The sequence below is a fragment of the Hipposideros armiger genome, unplaced genomic scaffold (genome assembly GCF_001890085.2).
Source record: "Hipposideros armiger isolate ML-2016 unplaced genomic scaffold, ASM189008v1 scaffold_59, whole genome shotgun sequence".
Taxonomy (NCBI): Eukaryota; Metazoa; Chordata; class Mammalia; order Chiroptera; family Hipposideridae; genus Hipposideros; species Hipposideros armiger.
This window is the reverse complement of record NW_017731409.1, coordinates 4049174-4067684: the sequence shown is the minus strand read 5'-3', so window position 1 is coordinate 4067684 and position 18511 is coordinate 4049174.

Below are 18511 nucleotides of genomic sequence, written 5' to 3'. Positions count from 1 at the left end.
TACCAGCAGTGAATTAAAACCAGAATTCTAGAGGAATGGCCTAAATCGCACTTCACCAGAGAGATTCTGTGGCTTCTTAGCAAAAATTGCACTTTATGTCTAGAATAGAGGAGCTTCACGATGGCTTGAGTCAAGTAGCATGAATTAGCTCTAGCTGGTCTTGGAGTAAAGAATAAATATTGCTTCTCTGTGGGTAGAAACGTCTTTAGAAGATGATGAAGGGAAGCCACAGTCAAGTGTTGGATATTGACATCTTGTGATATGTTAGTGCTATGAAGGAGAGCTGGCTTGGAAAAAGAGCAAGATCTTTTCTTGCTCACTGAATCAGAAAGCAGATCTGCTCCTCTGCTTCTTCTGTGGCCCTAGTCCTACTTTAATTTTCCCTAGGGACAAAGGAAGAGGCCCTACAGAGATCCATCAACTGACTTTTCTATAAGGTGATTTGAAAGCTGGGGAATCCCAGCATGCAATGGATGGTAAAGGGTTGTGACGGATGCAAAAATCAGGGAAAAGATAAAAATCAGGTTAAGGAATAGAAAACTTTGTAGAAAGTTAATAAAAATTCACATTTAACTAGCTACTGCAGGGAAGCAACTAATCTTACAACATAATAGATGTTGTTGATAATGTTAATTACCTCCTTGGATGCCACCAAGAAGTGGCTTTCAATTTTATGCATTTATTGTCTAAGTTGTAAATTTGATCTTGGAATTAATAGGTAACAAAGACCTAGGAATCTTAATAAAGAAGGTTATTTATGTTGTGTATAAATGAAGAGAAGGATTTGAGTGAATAAAGATTATGAAAGAGAGATACTCTAACCCTGACCCTGGCTGATAACCCTGGGCTGATGACTTAAGTGAGTCCTCGGTGGGTAGCATTATGTTAAGATAGTCTTGGAGTCAGGATTGGCCCTAAGTCTTGCACACGCAAGATCTCCATTTTGTCATTCCATCTGGCAGTGGGAAGGTTCTAGCAGGAGTTGACAGAAAAAAAAAATGCAGTGCATCCAGTTAAATTTGAATTTTAGATGAACAATAAATAATTGTTTAGTATAAGTATATCCCATGCAATACTTGTATTATTATTTTGCTAAACCTGGCAGCCCTAACTAGGAAGTTTCCATTAATTAACTCACCAGCAACTTAATAAATCAGAATGCCAATGTGTGGATATACAGGGCAGGGCTCACCTTTCCATGTGACTGCTCTCTGTACCATGCTCTTTTATGCATTTGGAAAACCAAGTTTGTCATTGCCTGGTGAATGCCAAATTGTAGTAAAGCTAGTTAAGTAGGCTTACAGGTTATGCATCCAGGCTCAGTAAACATGGGAACTGTGGGTGTTTGACTGCAGGGACACCACCCAGAACCTGGAATAATCCAGTCAAACAGACACAGTGTCTCTCTCCCCCAGACAGTACTAGTGCTGTGGTAATGCTGGGCTTCAACTGTCCTTTTTCAATATTTATTTTTCAAAATTTTTTATAAGTCACCAAAAACTTATTCATCATCACAGACACTCTGCCATTTCCAATATATCTGCTGATTAAATCCATTTTATATGGATTGTTGTGCTACTTTTTAGGGAGTCATACTAGATATCTTGCTGAGTAGTAGGAAACTTGATAGTCTTAATTAGTAGATACTAATTTTACAAGATAGTTTCAGATGTGTACATCTGTATCTTTGATTTTCTCAAACAGGACATAATTTTTATCTCAGATTCCCATTCTGTGTGATGCAGAAAAATTCATCTGGTAACTATCAAGGAGATTAAGTCACATGCACACACTCTCCCTTGCTCTCCTTTAGATGGAATATCAGTGGTAGCGGAGTGAGAGAGGGGGTCCATATAACATCATGTGCCTGAGTTGGTAGCTCCCAAGACAAATACCTGCCTCATCTTGTCTTTGATCATAGGATCCCTCCCCACTGGTGTTCAGAGTTATCCCCTAAGGTGGCTGCCCATGAGTTTGCTCAGCTCATGCTGCCATCCTTGGTTGTTCCTGCATGGTGTTGACTCCTTTGGGTGCGGGCTGTCACTTTCAGCTCACTTCTGAGCTCTTCTCAGGGTATGCGGAGAGTCTAGCTACTCTTTCATACCTATTTGGGGCCACAGGAAACAAAGCTGTCATTGAGTTCTCGTCACTGACCATCTGTACAACCATCTTTTTTCTGTTGACCTGTATCACTGTGGGGGTAGTTTCCCTCCCTAGATAGGAAATAAACATAGGCCTCTCCATTCTCAAAGTTTATCTGATGTTCTACCTCCAACCACAATTCCCTCTCTTCTGAGGGGATTCACCCTGGAAGATGACAGGGGACTAGGGCTTCTCTTGGAAAGCACATATCCCTACAGTCCCAGTAATTGCCTGAGGCCTGGTTATTTTGGATGGAGAAAGGGAAAGGAGTTGTTTTGGACCAGTTTTACTTGTCTACTGGTTAGGCCCAAATATTTTCTGAATGCTCAGAAATTCTTTTCCCCTAAGTGTAGGTCTTGTTTTCAGTAATCTCATTTGAACCTCGAAAGCTAAGCAACTGATGTTATTTTGCTTGGTGTTCAAGTTGTAGTAACCCCACTTTTCCCTTGGGCAGGGCATGCCCTGGACTTCAGAGAAAGAGAGGGCAGTGAAGTGTATGGTGTTGATGGTACCTGGGAAGACCTGGTTAATGTCTCAGAATATCCTTCAGCTGTACTGGCAATGGGCCTGTCACTGTGCTGAGTGCCTTAGACCCATGTAATCCTCAGAACAATCCCCTGAACTAAGTACTATCATTCTCATTTCCAGATGAAGAAATGGAAGCTCAGAGAGAGGCTAGGTAACTTGGTCAAAGATTCCAGTTATAAGTGGTAGAGAAAGAATTGAACCTAGGATAATCTAACTGCAAAGTCTTCATTTTAAATCCCAACACTGTTCTCATTACCTTGGTGAAAAACTGAGTCTCCAGGGGGTTTATTAAAAATAATTTTGATAAAGACTCACCTCAAGAGATCCTAATCCAATAGTCTGTGATGGGGCCTGGTCATCTGTATTTTAAACAGCCTCTGTAGGTAATTCAGATGCACTCCAAAGTTTGAGAGCCAGCTCTGTCACTGGCTGACTGTGTGATTTGGGACAAATTACTCCACCTCCCAGTGCCTTGGTCTCCTCAATTGTTAAATGGGGGATGATGACAGTACCTATAGCATTGAGTTATTGTGGAAATTAAAGGAGTTGAAAATGAAAGCACTAGGAAGAGTACATGGCACATAATAAGTACTCGATAAGCATTAAAGATGATTACTTTTGCTGTCTCTTAGCAGCAACTTATTTGCAAAACATTTTTTAGGAGTGCTATTTCCTGGGCAGATTACATAAAAGGGTAATTGCTGCATTTATGTAGAATTTTAATGGTCTATGTCTCAGAGAGCAATAGTTTTTTAGCCTATTCCCCCAAATCTAGGTTTATGCCTAATTTGGATCCCATGGTCTCCTGTAGTCCTAACCACCCAGAGGCCTTGTTATGAAGGTAAATTGAAATTAAACTGGGGATATAATGTTGATGGCAGGTAAAAGAAGAAGATCAGTGGTTCTCAACCTTGACTGAATCTTAGAAATATCTAGAGAGCGCAATGATGGTGCCAATTTGGGCCAGTGAAGCAACGTCCTCCACAACTAGACTGAAGAACAAAAGGATAGTAACTTGTCTGTTCCCCTCCCCCCAATTCCCCAATAAAAATCTTTGGAAAAAAAAAAAGAAATATCTAGAGAGCTTTTAACAATGCCCAAGTCACCCCTTACTATTGATATCAGAATCTTGGGAACTAGGGCCCAGCATCAGTATATTTTAATCTCTAGGTGATTCCAATGTGTACACATTGGACCACACCCCAGCTCTATTGAGTAGAAACTCCAGGGATATGTCCCAGAAATCTGTTTTAACAAGCGTTCCACAAACTTCAGGACTTTTGGTGTGAACCATTGCATATCCTCCCCATGTCCAGACCTCTCTTTTTGCTTGTCTGCTAAGTAGGGTGTGACGCGAAGACAGGCGAGAAGGCATATTAACCCTTTGTTCTCGTAAGTACAAGCAAATCAGTACTACATATCAAATCAATATTTATTCTAGCCAGGCCTGTCCTAGACTGGGAGGATGAGGGTCTTTCGGCCTAACTGCCGGCTTCTCAAGTGGCAGATGATCAATTAAGAGGCTCTACTTTCTCACAACAGAGATCCTGTCAATATTTGCCTAAAATACCCCTTCTCTCCAGTCCTGACTGCCCTGGAAGCTTCATGGAGGCCAATAATGTGTAAACAAGTTCCAAACCAACCCATCTGCTTTTCATTTCCTGCGTTGTGCTAAAACAAGTCTTTTAAGGTTACTTAAAATATGTCCCTTTCCTCCTGCTCCGCCCCCTGGGGCATTTGCTCTGTGTCCTCAGACCACCTCAGTTCATGCCTCCTCCTCCACCTGCGTCCTTTCCGCACAGATCTTGGCTTCAAACAATGCTCACAGTTATTCCTGGCATTTGCTTTTTTGGCTTAGCGCACATCCAATGATATCTTTTTCTTCTTCTGTTTAGAGCACTGTCTTCAGTCTCCTCATTTGTCCTTTTCTCCTCTGGCAAGTGTACTGCTATCGACGTTTGAAAGTGGCCTGATTCCCTTGAGTCTGGTAAATGGCCTGGCTGCTAGAATTAGCGTGAGAGAACTGTGTGCAGAAGCGAGAGCATGGGCTAAAGACCTGCTCTCCTGGGGCTCAGACGCCCCTCTTGGGATCACAACAGTGTACTTAGCAGTGCGCTGGGGCTGGGGAGCTGGGACCTGGTGAGGCCTAAATTTGAGCAATGACTCCATGTGACCTTAAACCACTGCCGGCTTTGCTCTGCTTCTAGTCAGCATCTGCTAAGTAGAGACCTTTGCCACCGATTAATGAGAGAGGCCCTCTTCAGTTGCAAAAAATTACTAGGCTGTAAACAAACTTGGAAGGACCAATTAATTCCTGGTGAAATAGTTGGGCCGGAAAAGTGCCCCCATATTCTCCTTTCAATATCAAAGAGATGCTGTCTCCTCTTCCTCAAGGGCTTAATTTGGACTCTCTTCTAAGGCAGAATCAGAAACGCCACGTCCTCTCCTGAGTGTACTGCCCTGTCCCATGCTTCATCTTCTCAGGGTCCTGCCAGCTACAGGTTAGGTAAAATGAAAACAGCTGTTATCACCCTAATGTATCTTTGCTCCAAATCTAGTTGTCGACAGCCTTATCTTCTGAGTGCCCTCTTTATGCCAGGCATTGTACTTTAAGACTCAGTGCTGGCTGGCCCTTAAGAAGCTTATGTTCCTGTTGAAAAGACAGGATGTGTGCACATGCTAAGATCACAGCTTCAGACCTTGCCAAATGAACCAAACAGATAACAAAGGTTAAAGGAGTATGCTCAATAAATATATATTGAGCGCCTATTATACTCGTATGGTATGTTTATTGTAAGTACTGAGGCTAAACCATTGAACAAAACAGATAAAACCCCTGGCTTCATGGATCTTAGGTTCTAATAAGGCAAGAGAGAATGTGCTTTGAAGAAAAACAAAGCAGAGTAAGGTGATTTTTTTAAATGAGAGGTCAGAGAAGATTTCTTGGATGAGGGGGCATTTGAGTGAAAAAAGAGAGAAAGCAAGTCATCCAAATATCTGGAAGAATTTTCCAAGCAAACTGTGTAGAAAGTGCAAAGACCCTGAGGAGGGGGTATGTTTTAAGAAGGACAAGTAGGTCAGTGTGGCTGGAGCGCAGTGAGCAAGAGGGGGTGGGTACAAGGTTATAGATGGGTGACAGGGGTAGATCACAGAGCAACCTGCAGGCTGTGGTAAGGACATTGGATTGTCTTCTGAAGCCATTGGAGGGTGTTGAGCAGAGCAGTGAGATAATCTGACTTATGTACTGGAAGGATCGCTCTGTATGAGGACAGACTTTAGGGGTATAAGAGGAGAAGCCCAAGGCCAGTGAGGAGGCTGCTGAAATAATCCAGGGGTGAAATGATGGTGGCTTGGACCAGAGTGATAAGCCTGAGGATGGCACGATGTGGTTGGATTCTGAATATATTTTGAAGGTAGACAAGATAGCTAAGGCACAGTGTTATAAATAAAGAGAAAAATTTGGAATGACTCTAGAGTTTTGGGCCTGAACTCAAGGTTTTACGTTCATAGGAGGAAGTGGCTACTTCTGGTTGACATAATCATTTCAGCAACCCAACCCAATACTATGGCTCATTTGAGAATTTCAGACATGGGAGCAAGGGTATTGGGGCAATAATTATGGCAGAGGCCCTTTCCTCTTCTGAGCCGTCCACTTACCCTTTCTCCTCCTTCTTCTTCTTTTTTTTTTTCTTAAAGAAAAAGTCAGTTTTACCACAGCAGTAAATACAAAGAATGGTGTCAATTAGAAATAAAGGTGGTCCCCAAATATTGGTCACATTAGGTTCAGGAAATTCTAGGACAGTGCTGTCCAAAAGAAACAGAGTGTGAGCCACATACATAGTTTAAAATTTTCTAGTAACTACGTTAAAAAAATAAAGTAAAAAGATGAAATTAATTTTAATAGTATATTTTATTTAAGCTAATATATCCAAAATATTATCATTTTGATATGTAATGAATATAAAAACTATTAATGATCATTTCTTTTCTTTTCTTCCCCGTTTGAAATTTGGTGTGTATTTCACACTTATAGCACAACTCAATTTGGCTAGCCACAGGTAGCTAGTGGCTACTGTATTGGACAGCAGAGGCATACAGCCTGAGAAGGCCTGATACAGGGAGACCATGTCAGGATGGAAGCCTGGACTGTGGCAATGGCTTTATGCTTCTGCTGCTCTGCTTTGGATCTATTCTCTAAGAGAGATGTATTAGGTCAAAGGCGTGAACATTTTTAGGACTTTAATTATTTTCCTAATAGGTTACATCCTTTTATGATAACCACAATAAATACAGGTGCCCATATTATACCAGCTCCAGATTTGGGAATTGATGTTTTAATGTGGGGGAAGGTTAATTTAGTAAAAGCATTAATTTAGTTAATTCATTTAGTGGGGAAAAAAAATACCATGCTTCTTTTTAATCTGCTTCTCTTTGCTAACTAGTAAAATTGAATATTTTTTTCATGAATTCACTAATATTTGTTCTTTTGTAAATTGTTTTGTTATTAGTCTTTGGTTATCAGCGGAAGTCTTAATGAGATTCTTATAAACTGTGAGTTCTTGAGATATCAGTAATATTAATCTTTTATGGTTTTTGTAAATATATCTTCTATATGTTGTTTGTCCTGTATTTTGATGACTTTTTACATTTAAACTTTCTAAAAATTTTTTGTGTTATCAAGTATTTTAGTCTTTTCTCTAGTAACGCTATTGCCTCTTGTAGCAATAGTATAGAGTCGCTTTCTCACTAGTGTTTCAATCCTATTTTCTTCTGGATGTCATAGTTTTAAGTGTATTTAGGTCTTTGAATCAAATGAAATTCATTTTGATGTGTAGTATAAAATGGAGGCCTAAATTTTTCTCTTCCTCCCAAATTGCTGGTCAATTATCCCTTCACTATTTATTGAAAGTCTTTATCTCATTGTATTGTGATATCTTCATCATATACTAAAACTTTTTTTTTTTTAAGGTTTTATTGGGGGAATTGGGGGAGGGAACAGCGTTGGGGAATGGGGGAAAGGGAACAGACGAGTTGCTGTCCTTTTGTTCTTCAGTCTAGTTGTGGAGGATGTCGCTTCACTGGCCCAAGTTGGTGTTGTGATCATTGCATTCTTCCCGGCTGAGGCAGATCAGTAGCTGGGCATTGGACTGCCGCTAACAGTGGCTCACAGCAGCTCACGCCACCTGCCGCTCACGCTGGCTGCCGGCCACTCACGGTAGCTTATGGCAGCCCACTGCAGCCCCACTGCAGTCTACACTGTCGCAGTTGACTCACAGCAGCCCAGCTCCAGGTTGAGCTGTTGTTCACCATCTTAGCTGTAGAGGGCGCAACATCACTGGCCCTCATGTGGGATCTGAACCAGGGTCTTGCTGCTCAGAGCTCGCGCTCCCAAGCGAACTCCTAACCAACATACCACTCGGCTGGCCCTATACTAAAACTTTTATGAAAATGAGGATGTATTTCTGATCTTTCTATTACATTCCAAAAATCTGCCTAGTCTTATTCCAAGACTTTACAATCTTATTTTTGTTATTTTATAGGTTTTTACTTTGACTAGATCTTGTTTACCCTCTTTACTATTCTTCCTTTACTCCCCTCCCCCAATACATTTTCTTTCTTACTTGTTTAGAATTTTTCTTTCTCTCCTTTCTTTTGTCATATGTTTAAAAACAACCTCTGAGTTTGTTGTTATTTTTTTTTTAACCAAGATTCTGGTAAATATATGACTTAAATGGTAGGAAACAGATACTTACATAATATTTAGGCTTCCTATCCAGGAACCTCTAGTTTTTCATTCATTCACATCTTTTCAGACACCCTGAAAGATTTTGTAGTTTCCTTTGTAAAGAAATGTATGTTTGCATACATACACAGTACCTTAGATTGGGTTCTATAGAACAGGCTCTGACTTCCTTCCACTTAATTCGCTTCCTTAGGGCGGCTGATGTTATCAGTTTCTTGTGTATCATTCCAGACATAGTTTATGCATTTTCAAATATCCCTCTGCTCACCTCCCACCCCTGACACACTCACAAATAGCCCTGCATATGACTCTTCTCACTTAACAATATTTGATATATTTCCATGTCAATACATATAGAATTGTTTCATTCAGTAAGTGACTGCACATAATTCAAAATTAATATAATGTGACTTATTAATTGGTCCCCTACTAATGGACAACTGGGTCTTTTTAGCCAATTTGCATTTACAAACAGTGCTGTAGATAGTGTCCTTGTGCGTGTTATTTTGTGCACATGGAAGTGTATCTGTAAGATAAATAAATACCTAGAAGTAGAGCTGTTGGGTCAAGTGAATTTTTAGTTTCGAAAGTTATTGCTGAATTACCTACCTTCCACAGATTTATACCACTTATTGTCCCATCATCAACACAGGAGTATACTGGTTTCCCCTTGATTTTTGTCAATATAAATGTCACTTCATTGTAGTTTTAAAGTGCATTTCTCCCCTCTGTTCCCATGGCAGCCTGTACCACCTTCATCACACTGCATTGCAATTCTGGCGTCACTACCCAGTCTCCCACCACAATCCAACTCCTTGAGGGTAGGGACTGGGACTGATTCGTTTGTGTATCTCTAATCTTTAGGACAGTGCACAGTCCAAGAGAGACACTTAATTTATGATTGCTGAATGAAATCCATCTGCTAGTGTTTTATTTTAGAGTTTCAAGTCTAGATTCATGCCAGAGATCAACTTTTAGTTTTGTGTTTGTGAATGATTTGTTTGTTGAGATTTGGAATTAGGACTATCTCTTGCACATAAAACAAACTGGAGAGCTTCCAGAACAAATTGTTTAACTTGTGGATTATTGGTTTCTTAAAAGTCCAGAGGTTCAACAAGTATTTCCTGAACACATATTGTGCGTTGGGCACTAACCCAGTTGGCTCTTTACACAAGAGTAGTATGAGAGCTCGCCTCTGAATGCGAAGTTGATGCTTTCAGGCAGTAGTTTTCAAACTGCAGGTCAGATTTGTTTGTAGGTAATGAAATCAGTTCTGTGGGTCAAAACTATCATCAAAAGGAAGAAAAACAAAGAATACAACAGAGTAGAACAAAATATATCAGGGTGCATCACTCTTGGTAAAACTTTATATCTTTATTTATTTTTATTTACTTATGGGATGTCCTGGGTCAAGATATAAAATGTGTTCTTTACTGTGGGTGACAGTCAAAAAAGTTTACAGCCATTGTTCTAAGGGCCAGTATATTTTCTTCCCTCTTTCTCTCTGAAGTGTGTGTTTTTTGACTCCTAACACCTAGGCTCCCTAAAAAGAGAAAAAGACAGGGCTTTGAGATTCTGCCTCCCACACCACACTGCTGCCCCCACTAGCCCCCCAGCCTTGGATTTGGTGAGTCTGGCACAGACTTTAGAGTCTGAGGCAGAAGTCCAACTCTAGGCTCTGGGGCTTATGTTCTCAGCAATCCTGGGCAAGTCACTGAAACTTTCAGGCCATCTGCCTCACTCTTGTGAGGTTGGAGATAACAATACCTGTTCCACAAGGCAATTAAGAGGACTGAGTGAAACATGTGGGAATATTGTGGTGTTTAGTAAACTCCCTCCAGTAACCCAGAGGAGAAAAAGCAAACTTAGCCCAGAGGTTAAAAAAATTCTGTCTCCTGAGAAGGAAGGAAAGACCTCAGGGAATGGCCCCAGAGAGAAAGTTAGAAGGGGATACTGAACACCCAGGGGCTGCAGATATTTGCATCAAAAAAGGGGGGAAATCAATGGGAACAGGCCAGGGCTCTCCCATTTCTCCAATGAGCAGTTATAGTTTATTTCTCTGGGAAGCGCACTGTCAGGGGGTGTCTGGAGGTGCTGACAGAGCACACTGCTGAGTTAGGAGGGGAGAGCTGCTGACGAGGCTCCTTTCTCATAAACTTTGGTGGAAGGACTGGGCAGTGGACTCTGTCCTTCCTTCACCCTGTACAGGAGGTATGGTGAGAGTCATCCTGCCTGGAGATCATTCAGGTTGAAACTTGTGGTTAAGGAGTAAGGTGAGGGTGGAATGGGGGAAAAGCTCAAAGGAGAGGACGCCCATCTGAGTGCTTGAGGGGTCATTTCCCACACATCTGAAATTCTCTCTATCTCTGAGCAACAGTCACAGTGGACAGGTGGGGCACAGGTTGTCCTGCCTGCTCTGTTTCTTGAGCTGTAAGCAATGTGCCTCCCTGGAAAACCACAGCCTTCATAGTCTGTTGTCAGCTGTATGAACAGGAAGCCATTGGTGTGTTTTCTTCAAGAAAAAGTTAGTTTTACTTGTTTGGTGTTACCCCTGAATTGTTGAGACTTGGAAGAAAGATTCTGTAGGGGATCCTCTTCTCACCAACCCCCAATACACACAGACACACACACACACACACACACACACACACACACACACACACACACACACACCCTTGAGACAAGATAAGGAAGATGGGAAGCTGGTTTGCCTTGACTGGCACCTAGAGAAGTGGAGGCTAGCACCCCAGCTGGGATTTGTCCTTAATTATTCCAAGGCAATGCGGAATAAGAGGAAGGGGGAATTTCAAGAGTTTTAGGTGAAGACTGGGGACCCCCAAGAACCCAGTGGTTCTTCGCTTCTTTGTTTTGTTGTTCTTCCCAGTGATTCTGTCCTTAAGGAGTATCATCCAGGATCTTGGCACCTCATTCCCTGTTTTCTGACACCTTTCAAAGCAGCCTTGGCCCCAGGAGTCACCAGCATGCCTAATAGAAGGAGGGCAGTGCCTATGACTCTCTCCTTAGCTTTTTTCTTTCTCTGTTTTCCCTCTCTCTGGGCAAACTTTGGTTTCCTTTGCCACCAACTAAGTAGTATTTTAGTTGAGAGTTGATTTTTTTTCAAGTAATAGTAACTAGCTTAGGAAAAGAGAGGGTTTACATTATAAGGTACCCACAGAGGCCAGTGCAGAACTGAGTGTGGGTCTTGGCCAGGACTGAACCCAGGACCTAGGAGGCTCCCATGAAGTGAGGCAGACTTTGCTGAGGCACTGGTCTCCGCCTCTCTGCATCTTGCTCACATTCTGTTTTCTGATATCTCTTTATCTCTCTCTTCCTCTCCTTTTCTTGGGCCACCGTCTTACCTGAGGCCTTTAGTGATTTTCCTGCTATGGATTGTACCCTCCATCCAAGCTATCTTGATTTCAACAGTATACCCTCTGCCTTGGGTTCCATGCTTTAGAGGACGCCCCACTCCTGACTCTGGCTCACTTTGGCTGTACCTCTCCAAGGGGTTACATCAATTGGATGTACCTATCCAAAGCCCTTATTTCCTTTCTAGAGCCTATTTCCTGGGCCTGGGATAGGCTTTTCTCTGGGAATATTCTTCTGAGGACAAACCATAGCACTATTGTACTTATTTCTAGGCCTGAAAGGTACCCAAGGGGTGGTTATGGTGAGGTGGGAGTGGGAAAGTGAAAGGACCTGCGACATGTCATGTGAACATGCTCGAGACCCCCTGTTGTATGGGGACAGAGCCTGGGCTGCGAAGAGCAATGAAGGTGGGCCAGGGGCCAGCTTTTCCTCACTCTGCCATGTCCCAGCATGGGACTCTGAGAAACTGAGGAATTCTGTATTTGAACCTGGCCTTCCACCTTGTTATGCAGGCTTATTTTTCAGTATAGGGGATGGAACATATTTTATTTAATAGTTTATTAGTTTGATTCATAACTTTTAGACATGTGGCATGTGGGTGTCCATTTGTACTCATGCTGTGAGCCCCTCAGATCTTGGGAGCAAGTCTATATTTCACTATGGCCAGTTTTTTTTTTTTTTTTAATATGTATTCCCAAAACAAAGCTCTGATTATATCATCACTTGCTTCAAAGCTTTTGATGATGACTACTACTGCTTCCTGGGAGAAAGTGGCTCTCGTTGTTCATTATTCTGTGTCAGATGAAGCTGACAGTCAGGTGGGACCTGCCTTTCATCAGAAAAAGGATCAGGTCAGGCTTGAGTCAACAAGGGAGCAGCTTGCTGCTCGGAGATCACTGGGGAAGCTAAGAGGACAGAAGCCAGGGCAGCCTGACAATGAGCAATCGAGCAATTGGAGCCTCAAGCAGAGATGGTGTAAGTTCATGCAGACAGGGGTCAGAAAATCAAAGGCAAGTCTAAAGTAAGCTGTCAAGAAGTGGCCAGCCTGAAGTTGCTGAGGAGAGCAGGGCCTGCACCAAGGTAAAGGAGACTTGCCTCCTGAGGTCACTTTTTAGAGCAGTCCCCCCTTATCCATGGAGGAATATGTTCTAAGACCCCCCCAGTGGATGCCTGAGATCATGGATAATACCGAACCCTATATATCCTATGTTTTTCCCCTATATATACCTACTTACAGTAAAGTTTAATTTATAAATTAGGCACAGTAAGAAATTAAGACAACTAATAATAAAATAGAACAATTAGAACACTATACTGTAATAAAAGTCACGTGAATGGCTTTGGGGCCACTAGTAAGTAAAATAAGGGTGCCGTGAACACGAGCACTGTGACACCGTGATGGCTGATCTGATAACCAAGATGGCTAGTAAATGACTAACTGGTAGGCCTCTGTTCCAGATTTTTCCATAGTTTCCATGTGCTGGAACTTGTCCTCGCCTAATCCATGTGAGACCCTTCTAGGGGGTGGGCTTGGACAATAGGAACAAACACAGTACTTAGCAGCATGAAGCAACGGCTTCTAATGAGCAACTCAGAACAATAATGAGCATGCTATGTAATCAATTTCCTACTGAATATCTTTAAAGGGATCAAATTTGGGAAACGATCCATTTAGACCAGGGTAAAGGATAAGTGGGTAGGACTAAAGACAGGGGAGGTGGACTAGAGCAAAGTGGCATTCCACAACCTTCTCTCCACTTCTGAGGTGGAGTCAGGTGCTTGTGCTGGGAAAGACAATACCAGACTGAATCCAGGTTAAGGTACAGCCTCTGTTGAGCACAGCTGTGTCTGCCAAAGCACTGCAACTTGCAACATTCTCCTTCCAGATGTGCAAGGATCAAGCGCTTCACAAAGGAGCTGTTGTGGAGCTTGAGAGACAAATAAGTAATTTTTAAAATAGGGAACAGGGAGGAATGTATATTCTAGGAAAAGCCTTGAGTGTAAAACTGGAAAAAAAAATTGCATGCACAGCTTTCTAGGACTTCAAAAGCAGGCATGAAGGACAGCCTCTCCAAACTACAGATAGCAGGCGGTTCTTCCACATAAAGTTGTTTTATCTCAGACTCATTGATATGGGCCCTAATGGAGGGACATCCTGGCACTTTGGACGGGATGCTGATGTCTTGTGAGGAATCCACTTACCCAGCGCTTCTTAAAGCAGCCTTCATCAGGACCACCGGCCAGTGCTTGTTCAAAATGCAGAATTGACAAAAATTTTTTTTCTTTTCTATCTAAAATTATCTCTTAAAGGCAACTATAGTAAAGATCTTATTTTTAACAACAAACCAAAAATTATTTTATACATTTTAAATTTTTGAAAAGCTACTTTACTGAGGAAATTTTTTTTCTGTTTTTTATTAACTTTATTAAGAGAAAATAATATCCTACTTGCAGAAGCTTGGGAAAGGGCAAAATTGAGTAAAAAGTTTCCCCATAGTAACAACTAGTAATAAAAGCAAAACAGTCTAAAAGTTACATCATTCAGGGTCCTGAAAAAAAAAAAAAGCTCTATACTGAGTCACTTGAGAAGAGTGTAATAAGGGCACTATTTACAAAGCATGGGTTGGGCCTAGACAAAGAAAAAGGGGTGGTACACTACTCTTGAGCTGATAAGTGCAGGAGCGATTACCACCAGTAAGCCTGAAAGGGCAAGGTGGCTGGGACCAGTTAAAGGACCCTAGAAAGAAAACTGATGGAGAAGGACGCCTGCAAAACAGAACCAGAGAAATATATAGAGAAGTCCCCCCTTATCCATGGAGGAATATGTTCTAAGACCCCCCCAGTGGATGCCTGAGATCATGGATAATACCGAACCCTATATATCCTATGTTTTTCCCCTATATATACCTACTTACAGTAAAGTTTAATTTATAAATTAGGCACAGTAAGAAATTAAGACAACTAATAATAAAATAGAACAATTAGAACACTATACTGTAATAAAAGTCACGTGAATGGCTTTGGGGCCACTAGTAAGTAAAATAAGGGTGCCGTGAACACGAGCACTGTGACACCGTGAGGGCTGATCTGATAACCAAGATGGCTAGTAAATGACTAACTGGCAGGCAGTGGATACAGTGGACAAAGGGATGATTCATCTGGATGAGATGGAGCCGGATGGTGTGAGATTTCATCATGCTCCTCAGAATGGCATACAACTTCAAACTTATGAGTTGTTTATTTCAAGCATTTTCCACTTAATATTTTCAGACCATGGTTGACCGTGAATAACTGAAACCGCAGATAAGGGGTGTGGGGGTGGGGTGGGACTACTATATGCCAACCTCTTTGGCCAACCCTCCCAGAGACTGGAAAGCAAAGGGAGCCCACTGATACAGCCCATGTGGCTCGGCCTCTTGGGGAAAAGAGCAGGTGGGGAAGGGTAGAGAGTGGATCATGGAGAAAACTCCAATACCCATCAGACACAGCCAAGGGACCAGCGTGGCTTGTGTATATCTTAACAAGCCCTGAAGAAAACAGTAAAGCGGTTTCCTTTTCTATCATCTTGTTTATATTGCCCTGTAGTATGTTTATAAGCATTATGGTCTTATATCAGGGGAGGGGAGAATCTTTTGCCCCACTCCCAGACCTATAGAATTAAGCCTTACTCCGGAAGGGGCCCAGAAATCTGAACTTTAAACAAGCACTCTGAATGAGAATGACGGACACCCAACATTCAGAACCACTGAGCTACAAAACGAAACCCTGAGCAGTATTGTCTTCTTAGGAAACTGGTAACAGTTACCTGTGCTAAGAAAACAACTGCACAAAGTATCTATGCACGTGGACAAGGGCAGGGCAGGAGAGCAGACAAGTGAGAAGAATTGGTTACTGAGAGTGTTCAGAATTTTAAAACATTTTTGTGTTTTGTTCTTTTTGGTTTTTTTTGCTATGATAATGTTCCTCTAAGAGCTAATTAAATTAAAAACACTTCTAAGAGAACTCGGAGCAGGTGAAATATTAGGTCACAAGGGTCTGACCCCACCGCTGAGGAGTCCCTGGAACTCAACCACAGTGTCTAAGTTCTCTGGGTCCCTGTTAGGGCTGCTGTAAACCCCAGAGTCTCCCAGCTTAGTCCTGAACAAATATCCAGAGGAACACCTGTGACCTGGCTTCACAGGACCCCACAAGTCTTTTAGGTACGAGTGGGCAGTCAGCCACCGTTGATAAGGCTCCACCTTCTCCTGCTCCTGGGCTGAGTGGCTGAACCTTTGGTACTTGGGCTGGGGAGGTCCCTTCTATTAGTTTCCTTGTCAGCAGTTTCCAGCCGGTAAAAGTTATCTGCCCAAGGTAACCTTAAGCTGCAACAGAAATAACCCTTGGGACTAGAGACAGCAAGGTTGCACTGAGGCAGCAGGGCTCTGGTGGCTGTCCCTACGAAGCTCCCGGGCTGGGCCTCTAGCCTCTCCTTAAAGTCCTCTTTCTTTGGTCTGCTGGCTCCGGACAGGGGAGGGAGGGCTCAGGGTCAGCCTTACTGCCCCGCGGAGGCCAGTGAGGTGCATGCAAAGAGGAAGTTCAGCTTATAGGGCAGGGAGAGAAGCCCTCCCTAAACCCAGCAATCAGGAAATGCTCTTCATAGTCTATGTAAAGGAACCGCCAGTGCCTTCTGAGCTGAGCAGAGAAGGACTATTTATTTCTCAGTGATGCTTGTCTGAATTGGCAGGCTTGGGCTGGAGCAGGGGAAAGCAGATCCAAAACAATCATGTGGTGGAATTACACCTGCTGAGATAAAGAACTGTGCGGCTCCCCAAACAAACATTCTTGCCGACTCTGCATTGCAAACCCTGGCTCTGGAGGCGCTGGGCTAATTTGTCTTGTGCCAACTAAAGGCAAATGGAGGACGGCAGAGCCTGGCAGCCTCTCCAGCTGCCTGGTGATTTGAGGAACACTCTAACTACTCCCTTCCCCCACCGCTGCCCTCCCACCGATGCCTAAGTAACAGGTATGCATTTGCTCCATTTCATCAAAAAGCAAGGAAATATATATCTCTGTTTTCCCAAATCAAGCTCAGAGCCCCCACAGTGGCCTGGCTGGTGGGATCCTCGATATTATTGAAATTCTGTCTTTCCCTCCACTGAGCATTACTAGAATCCAGGGGCCTACTTGGTAACAGAAAAATGGGACAGGGGTCTGAAAGAGTCAACGAAATAGCCATCATTTATTGATATTGCTTCTTTTGTAGTGAGATGCAGTTATTGGACTAAAATGTTTCTAATCAGTTGAATTATGTTAAATGTTGCTCTTACACCACATTACACTGAACACTGTTTGAATGCATGTTGAAAGACATGCTTTTTTGGTAAATCTCAATATAGGAGCTGTGTCTACAATTAAAAGTGAAACATTGGCATGTTTTTTGATTCTAGCTTCATTTAATAACTTATGAGGCATGTAAGTTTAAGCTTTTTAAAAAGTTATTGGAGAAAATTAGAGATGCAATACCAATACTTCAGGATTGTATGAAATTCTGAGGCCTTGATTTAAATCTTTCTTTGTATTGTGATTTCCTTTTAGGTGTATTGCGCTAAGTGAAACTTGTCAAATAAATCTTCCTTTTGAAAACTGCAAATAAAAAACATTTCTAATCATAGTGTCTACTTAGCCTGCAGGCTCTGCCATAGAGGGCCCTTGTCCACATTTTCAAGGTCAGATATATAATTAGAGATTGTCCCTGAGGCTTTAGCTGCGTACCAAGTTTGGGGTGGAGGTGGGGTAGAGGAGTTTTGAGGAAACTTTAGGCTTTCCCCCTATAATCTGGGTTAGTGTCTCCCATTCTTTGCTGTAGGTAATTCGTATTTGCTCATTTCCATGTGTATTGACACATAAACAACTTAGAGCATCTTTCTTCTCTCCCCAGATTGCTGCCTCTAAGACCCCCCTGCAGAGACATTTATTTGGAGGCCTGACTGCCAGGCACAACTGCTTCCCAAGCCCTACAACCTCCAGAGTCCTGCACAGAAGACGCACAGGTTTCCACCATTCAAGGATGCCTCCTCTCGAGTGTCCTCCCAGACTTGCAGAGTTGCAGAGTTCAACTCTCTCCCTCATCCAGGAAGCTCCAGCTTCTCCCTCTTATCCCCAGCCCACCCTCTGGGATACCTCCAGCTTAATTCCTTCCTGGGCTTGACCCCTGAATTGTACAGAAGCCACTAGCTAACTGCTGCCACCTCCCAAGACAAAACCAGGAGCCGAGACCACTGAACACAAAACCTTGGCTGATTTGTGGGGCTAGGGGTCCAGTGAAGAGGAACAGAAATTGTTATGTTTTTTTTCTTATAGCAGGAAGGAAATAAGCCTCATACAATTATCATGCCTGAAATTCTGTCACCAGAGAGTCATTCCTTTGGGTGGGATATTGGTGACTCAAAGGGACCCTAAGATGTCACCCTTGGGAATGGTAACAAAGTACCTTACTGTAAGGGGTTCATCTGACACTGCCACGATGGGGAATATGGAGAAGGCCTAGCTCTGCCCCACTTGACAGTTAGGTCCAGAGACTGGCTTTGTGGTTGGCTATATCTGGCTACTCTTACCAGGAAGACTTCTCTTCTTTCTGTTGAAGATAAACTTACAAGTTTCCTGTAATTTGTTAGGGCTGGGCCACCACAGCCTAGGTAGGTAGCAGGGCAGGGCGATTAGCTCGGATATCAAACCACCTGGGAGTTATTG